This window comes from Lepidothrix coronata, unplaced genomic scaffold (genome assembly GCF_001604755.1).
Source record: "Lepidothrix coronata isolate B3197 unplaced genomic scaffold, Lepidothrix_coronata-1.0 Scaffold75, whole genome shotgun sequence".
Lineage (NCBI taxonomy): Eukaryota > Metazoa > Chordata > Aves > Passeriformes > Pipridae > Lepidothrix > Lepidothrix coronata.
Genome location: NW_016690255.1, coordinates 7,812,169 through 7,826,529, shown reverse-complemented (window position 1 = coordinate 7,826,529; position 14,361 = coordinate 7,812,169). Strand labels below are relative to the sequence as shown.

The window sequence follows — 14,361 nt, the reverse complement described above, 5'->3', positions numbered from 1 at the left end:
GGACGGGGCGAGGTGGGGCGCGCCGGAGGTTCAAGGTCGGCTCCCGTCCCACGGCGGGAGGGGAACTGGGAAGCTCTCGTCCGCCATCTCGTCCCGTTACCGGCCGCCGCCGCAGCCGGGGCCGCCATTTCCAGAAGGTTCCAGCGGCCGCGGCCCAAGAGGATGCGCGGCTCCCCCACTCACCCAGGCGCGTGCGCAGTGCTCGCCTCCTCCCGCCGCCGCCGCCCTCTTCCCCCCCCCGCTTCCCCCTCCAGGCTCGTCCCTCCCTGGCACTCCTCGAGCCCGTCGTTCCCCGCCGCCCCGCGGGCGTCCGTGCCTGTCTCCCTCGGGATAGGGGTAGGAATGGGGCGGAGAGCAGCGGCGCTACCCCCCAACCCCCCGCCTGAGCGCTGTGTCGTTGGCGGCGCCGTCGCTCGCCCGCGTCCCGTGCCCTGTGCGAGGGCCACGTGGGCGGCGCGCGGCCAATGGGAGCGCGGCTTGGAGGGGGGGCGGGGGGGGGGAGCGGAGCGGCGCGCGGGGCGTGAGGGAGACAGGGAAGGAGGGAGGGAAGGAAGGAAGGCGGGCAGGCGGGCGGGGTGTTTGCAAGCCCCCGGCAGCCCCAGCGCCCGGAGCCGCGGCTGAGCCCGAGCCCCCGGGCATTGCGAGCGGCACCCGCTTCCCTGCCCAGTCCCCGCGGCCGCGCCGTCCAGAGAGAGCGCAGGAGGAGGAGGACGCGTCCCGCTGCCGCACTCCCGGGAGAAGGTAAGGACCGGAGCGCACCTTCCCAGCGCGCGGCGGGGACCCCCGGCCCCACCCGGTGCCCGCAGGGTGCCTCCTCCTGGTCCCCGAGCGGCGGGAGCGCCCACCCGGTGCCGCCTCGGGGGTGTCACCGCCGGGCAGCGGGCACCGCGCCGCCGCCCGGCCCCGTCCGGCCGCGCTGTCAGCCCGTCAGCGCCGCGGCGGGAGCCATGGCCGCCGCTGTCACCGCCCGGCCCGCCCAGCCCGGCCCCTGCCCCGCCGCCCGGCGCGGGGGGTTCCCGCGGGAGGCAGGGCCGGGAATGTGCGGGGGAAGGCAGGGAGGCGGCGGCGCTCGGGCGACCGGGGCGCGGGTGCCGAGCGCGGCATGGCAGTGTACACACACATAACACACACGGACACACGCACATAGCACACACGCCCCGCCTCCGGGTCGGGAATTTCGGCTGCTCCCTGCAGCCTCGGGAGTTGCTCCGCCGAGGTCGGCCCCGCCGAGGCTGCTCGGCAGGATAACGCGTTCCCTGCCTTCCTGCCAGCGCCAGGCAGCCGCCGCCGATGTGAATGGAGCGCAGCACAGGTGACAGCAGGCAACAAAGGAAGGGCAAGGAATGAGAGAATGCCAGGCTCGGTTGTACAGTTCTTCATTCTAGTTACAGCCTGAGGTGCCATTGATAATACTCGGTCTTTTTTTTTGTATATATGTCTTTTTTTCCCAAAGGACCGTATACCTGATAAGAAATAAAAGGATTTTTAATTTATTTTTTCTTTACTTTAAACTCCCGAAGAAAATGAATAGTTTACACAATCACAGAATCAATTAGGTTGGAAAAGACCTCTGAGATCTTCTAGTTCAACCTGTGACTGAACACCACCGTGTCAACTAGACCGTGGCACTGAGTGCCATGTCCAGTCTTTCGTTATACACCTCCAGGGATGGTGACACCACCACTTCCCTGGGCAGCCTATTCCAATATCAGTACTATTATTTAATATCAGTATTATCAGCTAGAGGTCTTGTGGAAATTGCCTGGACACTGTCACTGCATTCCATGCCTTTCTCCTGTGGGCCATATGATGCAGAGGAAAGTCTGAATTTTATACCTCTGAATTACAAGATAATTCATGGGATAAAGCAAATTTTTAATGGAGAAAAGCGAGTGAATTGTGGTGCTTATAGGAACAAAAAGCTATTGGACAGATGTGGAACAGTCCAAATGTACTTATGTTCCAGGAAAAAACTGTCTAATCTTGGAACGTGAGGAAGGGGTGAGATCATTGTGTCTATAAGAAATCATTAACTATTATTAAAATAATTCACTTTTATTGACATGTCATGATTTGATGGTGAGGGGCACTTCTCTCTAGTTTTGAAATAGCAAGGGTTTAGGTGTATTTCAATATGTAGGTGGTGGCAGCTTAGTTAGTCTAGGTAAGGACATGGTGAGCTACTCACAGGTGCTGTGTAGCTGCAAGGAGCCAAGCATCCTATGATTTATTCGTCCACTGGAATCCTTTGCTACAGTTCAGTGGGTAGGAATCCCCAGAGTAATAGATCTTGAAAATTCTCTGAGATGTTAGGGTATTTCACCTGTTCTTGTCATTTGAGGTTGTGCAGGTGTTGGGTATGTCTCGCTCTTTTTCACTCTTAATTATGGAAATTCAGACTCCGAGGACCTTAATCTCACCCTCTTTGAATTTAGTAGGTTTCTGTGCAAGCTGGAGAAACTGTTTGAGTAAAATTGCAGGATTTGAGGTACAGCAGAATCCTTCAGAAAGGGAGTGGCGATCTCATTGACTACCTGTGTCTTTTCACACTGCACCTCCCCCTTAATACTTTTACTTTTCTGTATGTCTTGCAAGATGAAATGTCAGAGAGTACCAATGTTTTTCTCAGCACCCAGGGGACTATGGTGGCATACTTGTGGCGATGACAATTTTTCAGTGTGTTGTGTGAGTCCCTTCCGATTTCCTGGCTTTTCCGGAGTAATCACTGAGTGCAGGCAGTTGATCAGAGTGCCTTTGGTTCTTTCACTAAGATGACAGTTCTGTCTTTCAAATATAAATATTTTTGGCTTTCCATTGCCATCTCTTTGTGTGTTCTTCTCCCACCCAGAGGATTATTCAAAATCGTTTGTGAACTCTGAATACTACAGACATTAAAGCTTAGGACAGATGTTGTGTAAGAAAGCAAGCCCCATGCAACAAACTTAAATTCATGTACAGTTTCTTCCAGCAGGCTTGCACAATAGTAACTTCTTAGAGGAAAAGTCTTTTAATAAGCAGGTTGAATGAGTGCTTGTATGAAGCTTCCATGTTTGCTTGGCATTAGTTGCAGGAGGTATTGCTATCTTACCACTTACCTTAGGATTAAAAGCTTATACTGAAAGTTGAATACCAGTGTTTATAAATTGGTGCTCATCAATTGTAGTCTTGAACAGCAGTTTCTTTGCACTTTTAGATGTCTGTTTAAATAGCTACAAACCCCACAAGCTGTTGCAGTTTAAGCTTAATTAGGTGGATAGTCCTGGATATCCTTTTTAGTGGAAAAATGGACATCTAGAAATGGCTGAGCTAGAACTTCTTCCTCAGTATTGGACATACAGACAGGACAATTCTATTTGTTGAACTGATTTACCATGTTTAGATGATCCTAGGCTGATGAAATTGCCTGGAAGACTAGTGCAGTTGGTCCTCTTCAAAACTGGAACAAACTATTGATCACAAAATAAGTAATGATTAACTTGCTACCACATTGTTAATCTGCACTCAGAAAAACTTCCTTGACGTTTTTGGGGATCTTATCTAATGAAGAAACGGGCTGGGCATAAATGTTTGGTGTTTCTTCTTTTCCATGTTCTATTGCAGATGGAGTATTATAAATGTTGATTGGTCATTTAGTCTCCAAATCAAACTATTTTTTTAACTACATCATTAGACTCTAGTGACAGATGGTATGAAATAAATATTAGCACAAACTCAGTCTTGCATTTTGTGTTATTACACTGAATGATTTTGTTAACAGAATCACAGAAGTCAGTACCCTGCTAACATCTTCAGTTCTTTCCTTATCAGTTCGTTATTATTCCAGACCCTAGAGAAATCTTACGAAGTTCTTCTAGAAGCTTATGGAGGCAGTTGAGGGCCTTTATTGGCACCTTGCTTAAAGCCTAAATATTCATTTAAAAAGAGATTTGAAGCCCTTGAGAGTATGACTTTGCCTTGGCTTATTTTGGGTTGTCTCGCTGGATCTGACAAAGCATCCTTATGTCTGCTGCAACTGCTTTTATCTTTAGCGAACAACAAATGAATAAACGCTCCTCAGTTTCGTGGCTTCTACTCAGAGTGCTCTAGGTAGTGATAACGTCACAAGAGGATGGGTTTCATACAGGTTTATGTTAAAAAAAGCCATTAGCAATGTTAGAGACAGAATTATGGGCTATATTAGAGAGAAAAACTAAAAATGAACATTGAGGAGAAAGGCTTGATATGTATAATTTTCTACTCTGCTCCTATCATGTGCTTTCTGGTGGAGATGGAGAGTATTGGAACAACTCTGTGTCTTGCATTTGTGAGACTGGAAAACATCAGAGGTAGAAAGCAATTTTTTCCCATCTTAGCTTCAAAATGTATTATATGCAACAGAAGCCAAATAACACTTAACACATTTCCAGGAGTACTCTTGTGGTAGGTGTTAGAAAGTTCATTGCTTGATGACAGCTAAAGGTGCTTACTTATGTGAAGACGTTTCCTGTGGTTTCCCTTCTCTTTCAAAGCCTTTTATATTAGTCCTACTTAATAGGTGTCTGGCTACTCAAACTTCTCATAGCTTTCTTAGCTGTTTTGTGGAGCTGTCTTCCCCTTGTTTATGTGTCCTTAAATACTGTGTGCAACAAAGAACCAGCTGAGAGAAACCAACTTTCTGTGGTGCTCTACACTATTCAGCAACTTGCTAATCTGGGTTCTTACTACTATTATAATGATAAAGAGAAAAGAGAACTTTCATTTAGTGATAGTCTCCTTCTAGTGTGGGTAGTGCTAATCCATTCATCTTTTGACTTCAAGAAGAAAGAGGTGTTTTGACAACCATATTACCTTTTTTAAATAAATAAAAAAATCCTGTAATTTATCTTGAAAATAACTGGTTCTTTGCTTACCAGTCCCTTCGATTCTCCAGATGACACAATAAAACATTAATGAAGGTTAATTGCAGCACTCGCTGTAGTTTTACAGATCTAAATAGTCATACTTGTCTGCAAACAGTATTCTGGTTGTTCTCTGTTTCCACTTCATCTGTTCCCTCGCTATCTATTTCCGCCCTGAAGAAAAATTATTTCCGTAAAGGAAGTGACAGATGAGTTCGTTATTATTTTTGTGATAGGTGGCGATGGCCAAGAGGTGGCAATAAAGGCTGTTGAATATTTTGCACATCTTCACAATTTAGCCAGGACAAAAACCTCTGTTATCCAATTGAGAACCTGTGAGTAAGCCAAGCTTGCTTTCTTTCCTCCATCTGCTGCTTTAGGTTCTTCTCATGAATGGTAGCACTTGGGTGCACTGTTTTACCCGCGCTGAATCCTGCTAAAGTTGAAGGACTGTGAGTAGGTGTTGGCAGTTCATCCATTTTTAGCCTGTGAAGGGCCTTTGCGTGCTTTTAAGTGATGTTCTGTCTATCAGTGCTGCAGATAAGTTGTGGGTTTTCTTGGGTTTAGATTGACAAATTATCATTAGCTTATGAAGGCCTAAATAGAAGATATTTGAAATCTCTTGTCTTGGAGGTCTTTAGAAGGTTTCCAGAGGGAAAGTAGATTCCTGTAGAAGGACTTTAAAATTATTTGACAGTAAGCTTGCTTATCTTAAGTTTGGCTAAATACTGATAGAAAGGCTTTTAAGTTTTTCTTTGGTAGACTCTGCGTATGCAATGTTCTTTCTTAATTGACAAATATCTACTTACTTTAAGGAGTAACCAGTAGATCAAACCTGATGTTTACAACTCCCCTTCTCCATTTAGTGTAAAGAGAGTATCATATTATGCTAAGCATCTGTGCAGGTGCTTCCTTTGAGCCCATAGCTCATCCTAAAAAAGACTCAAGAGGAAGCACCTGCGAACATACAAGTTTTTAGACTTGTAGATTAAAAGAGTTGACTAATGAATTTTGCAATAACTGTCTTTGGCTCCTAAGAGCCAGAGTTCTTGGGCTAGCATATTTCTTTTCCTTCCCCAGAGCAGATTTCCTCTTTGTAAAATCAATGATCTTCTTAATTTTGAGAGGCTATTCAGAATAAAGGGAGATCCCTTCAGGCACTCCAGAAGCTTATCTATGTCTGATTCTAAGACGAGAGGTTGTTTTTCCATGGAAATGTTTATTTTGATGCCAAGGTATGCCCCTCAGTAGGAATATGATGTGTGTAATCTACGTGGCTGTCTTAATGATATGATTTGAGTATGACATCCACACTCATAAGCCACACAGGTTCTTATAGCCACCTGTGTAGGCACTTGTTGGAATAAACGCTCTCCTAACTACGTAGCATAAGTTGCTGGAGAAGGTAGAAGACACAAACCTTTCCATATGCTGAACATGTCAGCAGGAGGAGAGAACTTCCAGGAGACTTGCTGCCACTGAGGTAAAGAGCATCTGCTTTTCTGATTCGTGGGACAGACTCATAGACTAGTTGAGATCGGAGGGCACCTCTGGAGGTTATCTAGTCCACCCCCAGGTTGTTGCAGGCTCGGCTAGTGCAGATTGTTTATGGTCATGACCGGTTGAACTTGACTGGAATTTGACCTGCTAGAGTGCAAATAATTTTATTTGTGAAGTTCTAATTTTAGTTAGTGTGTTGGGATTTCTTGCTGAACTTATTGTTCAAGGCTTGACAAATTATAAAACTGCCAAACCTTTTTTTTTTTTTCAGCTGTTGTAGGTAATGTGTTTTTCCTGACTAATTTAATTTTTAATAGTCAAAGGATGCATTCTTCTTGTACTGCCTGTGTGTGGTAGTCTTGTAAAGCTGTGGTGCATTCTACTAAGTTTTGCTACGCAGATTCTTAATAAAGTCTTTTTTCTTTTTTTAACTTAAGTGACTAATTAACTGGTTGTATAAATAAGACTTCTTTCACATTTCTCCTCTTAAAAATGCAGTTTCTGATTTTTTTTTTAAAGAAAGAGAAGACAAACCGAGGTATGTCTTCTGTATGTTCTTAGTACAAGAACTTACTTGAAAAAAGTCTCTTCCAGTGCTTGCAGCTCTGAGTAAGCTTTTGAGTGAGAAACTGAAAAAACTTAATTTTCTGTTGCCAAAGGAGGAGAAATACAAAAAGTAGCTGAGGTATAAAATATTAGTGAGAGAATTTCTTCAGAAATTAATCATTTGAATATTGAGAACATTTGAAAAGAAACTTAATGTTTTTTGATCTTTCAGAATTCTTTTAAGAAGAAAAACAATTATTTATTCAACCAATTCTGTTTGTACCCTCGTCATTCTGTTTGTTTGTTTCTAGTGCTTCCTTGCAGAACAGCCAGCCTACGTAAGAACAGTAATGGTAGCATCTTCCATGAAAAGATAAAGGGTTAATTTGAGAATAGAGAAATTTACTTGAGAACATGACAGTACTGACAGATGTCCTTCAGAATCATCTTGAATTCTGGCACTGGTTGCAGTTCTTTACTGGCCCACGTGAAGGAATGCTGTAGAAATAGTGTAAGTGGCTCAGAAGGAATGATGCCCCTTGTTACCATATGGGAGCCATTCTTGCCACACTGAAATGGGGGTCAGTGTCTGACTTCTAGAAGGCAGGTTTGTCACCATTTGGGGAGAGGCAGTGCTTGCTTTTGTTGTTTATGTTTGTTGCTAATGCCAGGAGATAACCCTATTCTTAACATTTTGTTTCTTACACCTTGTCACTCCCAGTTTGGGGTAGGGAATGTGTATTTATAAGCATAAAGAGAAGCTTTAACTCAAGTCTCTCAGAATCAGGGAGGATTTCCTGCTTTTAAATAATTCCTAGCTATTCCAAGATGAAAATATCTGGTTTATATATGCAAATTCCACAAACTATCAGCTTTGGTAATTTAAGCTGTTTAATTTAAAATCAGATTTGTCATAAAATGTAAATGATTTGAATGCAGTACTTTTCTTGGTTATTAAGAGGAAATCGTGATAAAATAAATGTGATAGAATGATCTACCTTTTTTGCAAGATAATACTGGCTTATTGATAAAGATTCTGCTGTTCGTGTGCAATCCAAGGTGCCATTGTGATATCAAATGTCCTACTGTTTTATGCTTTTCTAGAAAAACTAGCATTTTTCCAGTCTGTTGTGAAAGTTATTAATTACTTAAGACTATGGTTTTGCAAGTTTATTTGTAGTATATGTATCCAGTCCACATGCTTCACCAAGCCCACAGCCCTTCAAAAGCTCCTCTGAAATAGTGGATAATTCTGTGGTTTTAAGCTGGTAGGACTTCTGTTCTGAAAGTTTATCCTGGATATAAACATCTGTTTTATTGAAGTATAAACCAGAGAGTACTTATTGTAAGGACAGTTCCTTGGCCCTGTGTGTTTCTTTTATTAAACAACTAATATTTAGAATTTTAGACTTCTGAAACTATTTCTGTTAAAAAACAAAAGTGAAGAAATCATAGTATTTAATCTTTTTTATTTCTTCAGGTACCTTCTCATTCCGTGCTTTCCTGTTTCAACTGTCTGTTTATATAAAATCTTCTTTTGGGATCCCTGTTGCAAAGCATCGTCTTCCCCACTCACCTGTTTTCAGAGTTGCACTGTGCTGTCAGTTTAGGCCATGTTTCTCAACATGTTTTTTTCACCCTAAGTAACATTATGTAAACAGATCAATTCCACTTGCTTTTTTAAATTTTTTTTGTCAGGGCGGAGTTCAGCATCCTAGGAGGAAGTTGGACAAGAGTCATCTGGGAAAAGAAATCATCCCCTCCCTACTTCTTTTGCTTCCTACCTTTTCTCAGCACCTTACAATCTGTGGCAGTCTCCTGGGTGGGGATTGATGCAGATGGGTTTACCCAGGTTTAGGGTCCTTGAATCTAACAGATTATTTGAGAGTGTCCTGTCCTTTGACACCTTTTTGCATACTTTGTCTTCAGTATTTAGTGTATTGGTGTGAGATGTTAAAGTACAGGTAGAGCCTAGACACTAATTTTCTTTAGTTCTTCGCTGTTCAGTTGCCTTTGTGGAAGAACATTAAAGGTCATTTATAGATACCTGTGATCTTTTGTTTCTTTTCTTCTGTCATAATCTGTTAATAACTGCTAGGTCTTAACATGCCAAGCAAGATTCAGTTGGTTGACATAGCACCTGCAAGGATATTTTGACAAAATGCTAGTTTTTATGGTTTTTTTTCAGTGCCTTGGAAAGACATAAACAGCAATTACTTCAATATGAGTTTAGAAGTGTGATACCAACAAACTGCTTTGATTTTTCTTTTTTTTTTTCATAATCTTGATATGTGGAGTGACATTTGTAGTGGGAGGATCTCAGAATCTGTTCGAGACTGGAAACTTCAGAGAAAGTAAAGGAAGGAAATGGGAGGAGTGTGTTGCAAAAGAAGTGAAACAAGTGCTTCTTGTCTGTATTTGTGTGCCCTCTTGCCGTGACACCGCTGTGTCAGAAATGCTGCCTGCCCTGGATCTGCACACAGCAGAATCCGATCATGGGTTGATTTTTTTTTTTGGTTGTGACTCCACTTTAAATCATGAACCATGTGGATTTCTGGGATAAATTGCATTTGTGCAGTCTAGGATACTGCTCAGAGAGGAGTCCTGTGGCAGAAGCTGGAATAAGTTCTCTAATTTAGAAGGAGGTTGCCGGTGAAGAGGGTCACGTCTTGAAGAAAGCTGAACAATGACCCTGAAAATTACCTATTTTCAATCTTTCAGTTTTGGAATTTGTGTAAGATACAGGCTTTTTATGAGCACTTGCTAAGTGTTTTCCTCGCACATGGATGTCTGCTTTTTCCTTCAGCAGTGGTAGGAGAGAGGAGTTGCTTGCAGAATTCAAAGTGAAGTCACTGGTAGCTATCATCTAACGAAGTATAAAGTACTATCTAATGTGAAATAATCTGAAAAATAAAGTCTTCGATGTTACAGGTATGGCAAATTGGCCAAACTTCTGACTTCCTTATTTCTGTGAACTGACATTACCATCTGTAAAACAAAGGAAATAATGCATTTCCATCTTCCAGCAATATTGTGAAAACAAAATAACATTTGTGAAGGGAGAGGGAGTATAACCCTTATTCTCAGTTTTGATTTATGGATAGTAAGCTCTGTAGTGGTGTCAGGGATAGGCCCTGCTTTTTATTTAGGATGTTTTTAAAATTAAAAAAAAAAAGTGTTGTAGACATTTTCTTGCCTTTAAGAAGGCAGAAATCAAGGCAAGCAGAAATAGCAGGGAACTGTGTTAAGAGTGACAAATAGATTCTCTTTCTCTGGAAGCAAGTGAGCCACTTGCTGCACCTGTTTGTGGTCATTGGTTCCTCAGAACTTCACCAGGTTGTCAACATGTTGGTTTCATTCAGACATGTTGATTTTGGAGTTTTAGTTAAAAATGTGTGAGGCAAGAGATGTCCAACTTACTCCAGTAAGAGTTTTGGTCCTTACTTGGTTGACATTTAATTGTAGTTGCAAGAAAACTTTTGGAAAGATGTGCATGTGTATTTCTAGTGATGAGCTGTGACGTGAAAGAGGAGCCATCTCTTGCTTAGATGCAGCTGTTAGTGAAGCACGATCTCTCTGTAATTTACGAACCTTTAGTACCTTTAACATTCACGTAACAAAGCTCAAGGGCATATTGGGGTGTGGTATCTTCAGTCAGTGAATAGGATTTTGTAAACTAAATTTTGGGCCAGAGTTTTTTCATCTTCCACAGTGGGCTGCTTGTAAAATGCCGCTGCGTAATTTATAGCTGCCTACAGTTAGTCAGGAATAGGAAGGTTTGTACTTTCCATTATTTCTTTTACTGTGTTTTCCTGCTCAAGTAACAAACTCAACCTGGTCTATGCCAGGTATGATGAAAGCTGAAAATGTCTGACTGACTAGATAACTGAGAGACTTAGATGACTTTTAAATTTCCCTTAACCTCAGCTATTCTTTAATTCTATGAACAATGAAATTCTTGCATTGTAGGTAAGCATGTACTTAGTTTAAAAAAACAAAACGGGGGGGAAGGAGGAAAACCTTACTAAAACTGAATGAGAAAACTATAGATTGAGTCACTCTCTTTAATAGATTGTATTTGTTATAAAGAAGTTGACAAGTCTGGGTGCTACATTACCACAGAAACAAATCAGAGAGTATTGTGAAATCTATGGAACTTGACATTTGAAACTAAGCACAAGTAAACTCAGGTTCTTAAAATAGGGATTTGGGTAGGAGCCTAAGGTCCTATATAGGCAAGTGCAGGAAAACCCCTGCAAAGGTTTTGTTTGCTCTCTGCATAGGAAAGAGTTGTGTGTCCTCTCATTTTTTTTCTCTTCCTAGTAGAAATTCCTAGACTATGAGATATGTTCCTTATTTTGGTAGGAAGTAGTGGTGAGTTCCAGCTGAAGTATTGGAAAATCTTTCTTGCTGTCTGAGTGTTGGCTGTTTTTTAGGGACTTCATCCTAGCCCTGTGTAGTGTAGTCTGGCATGTGGTGAGTAGGTACTTCAGAGTATATTAAAAGCTGTTCTGGAGATTTTGAGTAGTCACTGCTCATGCCTATTTCACTGTTATACTTTATTTTATAAAGGACACTTTTATAAGATGAAGCTCAGATAAATAGTTTATTTTGCTTATTGTGGTAAGATGTGTCCAAACCTTATATGTTTGGATCTCAAGTATCTAAACATTTCAAATTAAAACGTGGAAACACCCTCTGACAGGACAGTGAGTCTAGTAGTCCATTCCATCTATTAGCTAGTACATGAGGAGTCTCCGAAATACACATATCCAACTTGTTTCCTGGCATGTATTTCTGAAAGGTGTGTTTGTTAGGCTGATGTTTTGTTTTCTTTGATTTTTAGTGTATCCTGTTACATCTGGTAGGGAGAACTGCTGCAGGGGAGGGGTAAGGCACTGTTTCTGACGTTGCACAATAGGTACAGGAGTAGAACTAATCTCAGCATTGCATGTTCTGGCCACACAGTCTCAAGTATTGTGCAAATCTTAAAGGAAGATTGTAACAAAAAATAATTTCTCACTTCTGGACCAAGAGTGTTTTGTCATATTTTTTATTGTCAAATGCAGTAAAGTCTGCCAAATTTGTGACTTGAGTCCATGCTGGGTGCTGCATTTGCACTTAATACAGCAACAGACTGTTGCCTTAGGCAGTGTTAGAGTTCAGTGTTTGAGGCTGTGTTAGAGTTCAGTTCTTTCATCATAACCCTGACGCTGGAATCTGCATCCACTGAACCGTCACAATCATGTGAAAAGACCTTGTGAATATTTTCCAAATAAAAATGTTCTTGTCACCTTTCATCTGTAAAAGCCACTGTATGTATCATTCAGTCAGTGTTCTCTCCAGCATACCAAATTGGTGTGCGACCTGAAGCCAGCAGTGGTTAGTAATTTGTGTGCTGGTTACTGCTAGAAAACTGAATTGTGAGCACGAGACACCATGGAGTGCAGGGCAAAAAGTGCCCGGTAAATTGTTCTGTTTGTTGTATTTGAAGGTATTGCAGTGTACACCACATACAGGAAATGGTGACGATAAAAATATAGTCTCAAATAGTACAGTGTACGCAAATAGCCTTTATTTAATCTTTTCTTAGGCAGACTGTGTTTTCCTTTAAGCTTGTAAAGGTTAATACGGTTCTAGCCTGCAGCAGGAGGCAGCCTTGCCAGTAGGAGTGTACTGCAGTATATGTTTAGTCCATTACAGCTGCATATGTCTAATGTATTATCAGCTTTTGGACAAAATGTTTTACTATCTAGATCTCATACCTACCCAACCTTGACTTAAGTTAAAATGTTCCGTAATGCTGCTTAGCAGTAAACGTGCATGTCGGCCTCCAGCAGCACCCTCAGCTGCTGAATGATTGAGAGGAAGTCTTTTTTTGGGGGGGATCCACATAACACTGTTTTCATAGGACTCTGCACAAGAAACCTAAAACTATTTCTGCTTAAATGAAGCCTTTAATAACTCTTTCATTGTCTTTATTGTAAAGATCAGATAAACTGCTGAGTTTTAGAATAGCTGTGTTTATATAGTCCTCTGCAATGAAGACCTTGGTAAAAAGACTAATATTTTTGTGGCTGCAGTCACTCTGAAATTTTGACCTTTCAGAACAGCATTTTGTATAATGTTCTGATGAGATTTTGAAGTGCATGCCCTGGGTGATGTCCCATCCTTTACCGTCATTTTGACATTCTCATGAGACATCGGCAGTGCTTAAGACATCGTTTCTACAAGTATATCTGTCCAGGGAGGTAGGAAGACTGGCCACAGTAGTAAGTTTGTCATTCTCCATTAGAATGAGAAAGATATGGAACGCTTGTACTTTTTTACAGGGCCACAAAAATGGCAGGAACTAAGGAATTTTGGTTTGTGTTCTGTGGTCTTGGGTAAAAATTCTTGTATGTTGATCATGGAGTCCCCTGTGCTCTCTTCCCAAGAGCAATCCCTTCTTATGCGTTCTTTCAAAGTCTTTCTGCTTCTTCCTTATCACAGTCACATTCTGTCATTTAGCTAATCTGAAGTTTTAGTCTTCACAGACATGCTTCTGTGTGGGAAGTTATCAGGTTAAGATACAGACAGATGTCCTTTTTATATATCTTAAAATTCCCAGTGCAGATAAGCCCAGCCCTGTATTACTGGATTCTACCACCCTCCTGCTGTGTGTTGTAACCTGAATGGTCTTTTTCCTCATGGTCCCAAATTGCTGGTTTTGTGCTTCTTAGCACATCCCCAGCCTCTAACCAAAATATTCTAAATAATCTCTTGTTCTGTTTCAAGCCCTTTTTTCTTTCTGGACACTGTAGGTGAAAAGATAGGTGTTAATCTGGTAACATGTGCTTTTACCAGGAGCTGTTTTATTGTATAGCAGTAGGTTCTGGTTGAGTAACTGTGTTTGTAGAAGCACTGAGTTCCATAAGAAGAAAAAGATTGACAGTGATGTTACATCTCCCATCATATGTTTCATTTAGCATTAGGAATGCTGAAGTTAGTTAACCTCCCTTCTGGAAAGAAATTGCTTCTCTAAGCTGTTTGCTGAAGGATGCTTTTGTTGTGAAATAAAGTACTGAAGTAATTTACACTTTCCTGATAACAAAAGAACAGTGTTAAACTTAGTTAAATGAACATCTTTTTGCTAATACCTTTCTGCTTAAACTCTGCTCCTTGTAGTATTTAAAAATACCAGTTTTCTGTAGATATTTGGTCCTTTGTGCTGCGCCCGTTCCCTTTCTCCCAGTGCATTAACCTCATCTGTGTTTGACACACTCCCACCAGAATGCAGATAACATTTGGTATGGCTGGGCGTGAGCTACCTACATACTTCTTAATTAGCCAGTGTGTACATACGGGTTGGCCAGCTGGCTTTCTCTGAACAGAATATGTAATGCTGGCTTTTGCCTGCCTCTCTCTCAGTTCAGCTGTTCTTAGACATCTCTCTCTT

The 14,361-nt window shown here is 41.8% G+C and overlaps 1 protein-coding gene across 1 annotated transcript in view; it reads left to right on the top strand.

Annotated features, from left to right (window-relative positions):
• The first annotated feature begins 549 nt into the window (after positions 1–549).
• ANKRD12 (ankyrin repeat domain 12) overlaps positions 550–14,361 on the top strand; it is a 59,496-nt gene continuing 45,684 nt past the window's right edge. The window contains exon 1 of the mRNA XM_017819492.1: positions 550–741. The gene's annotated coding sequence lies outside the window, so the exon portion shown is untranslated. The remainder of the gene's footprint in view (positions 742–14,361) is intronic.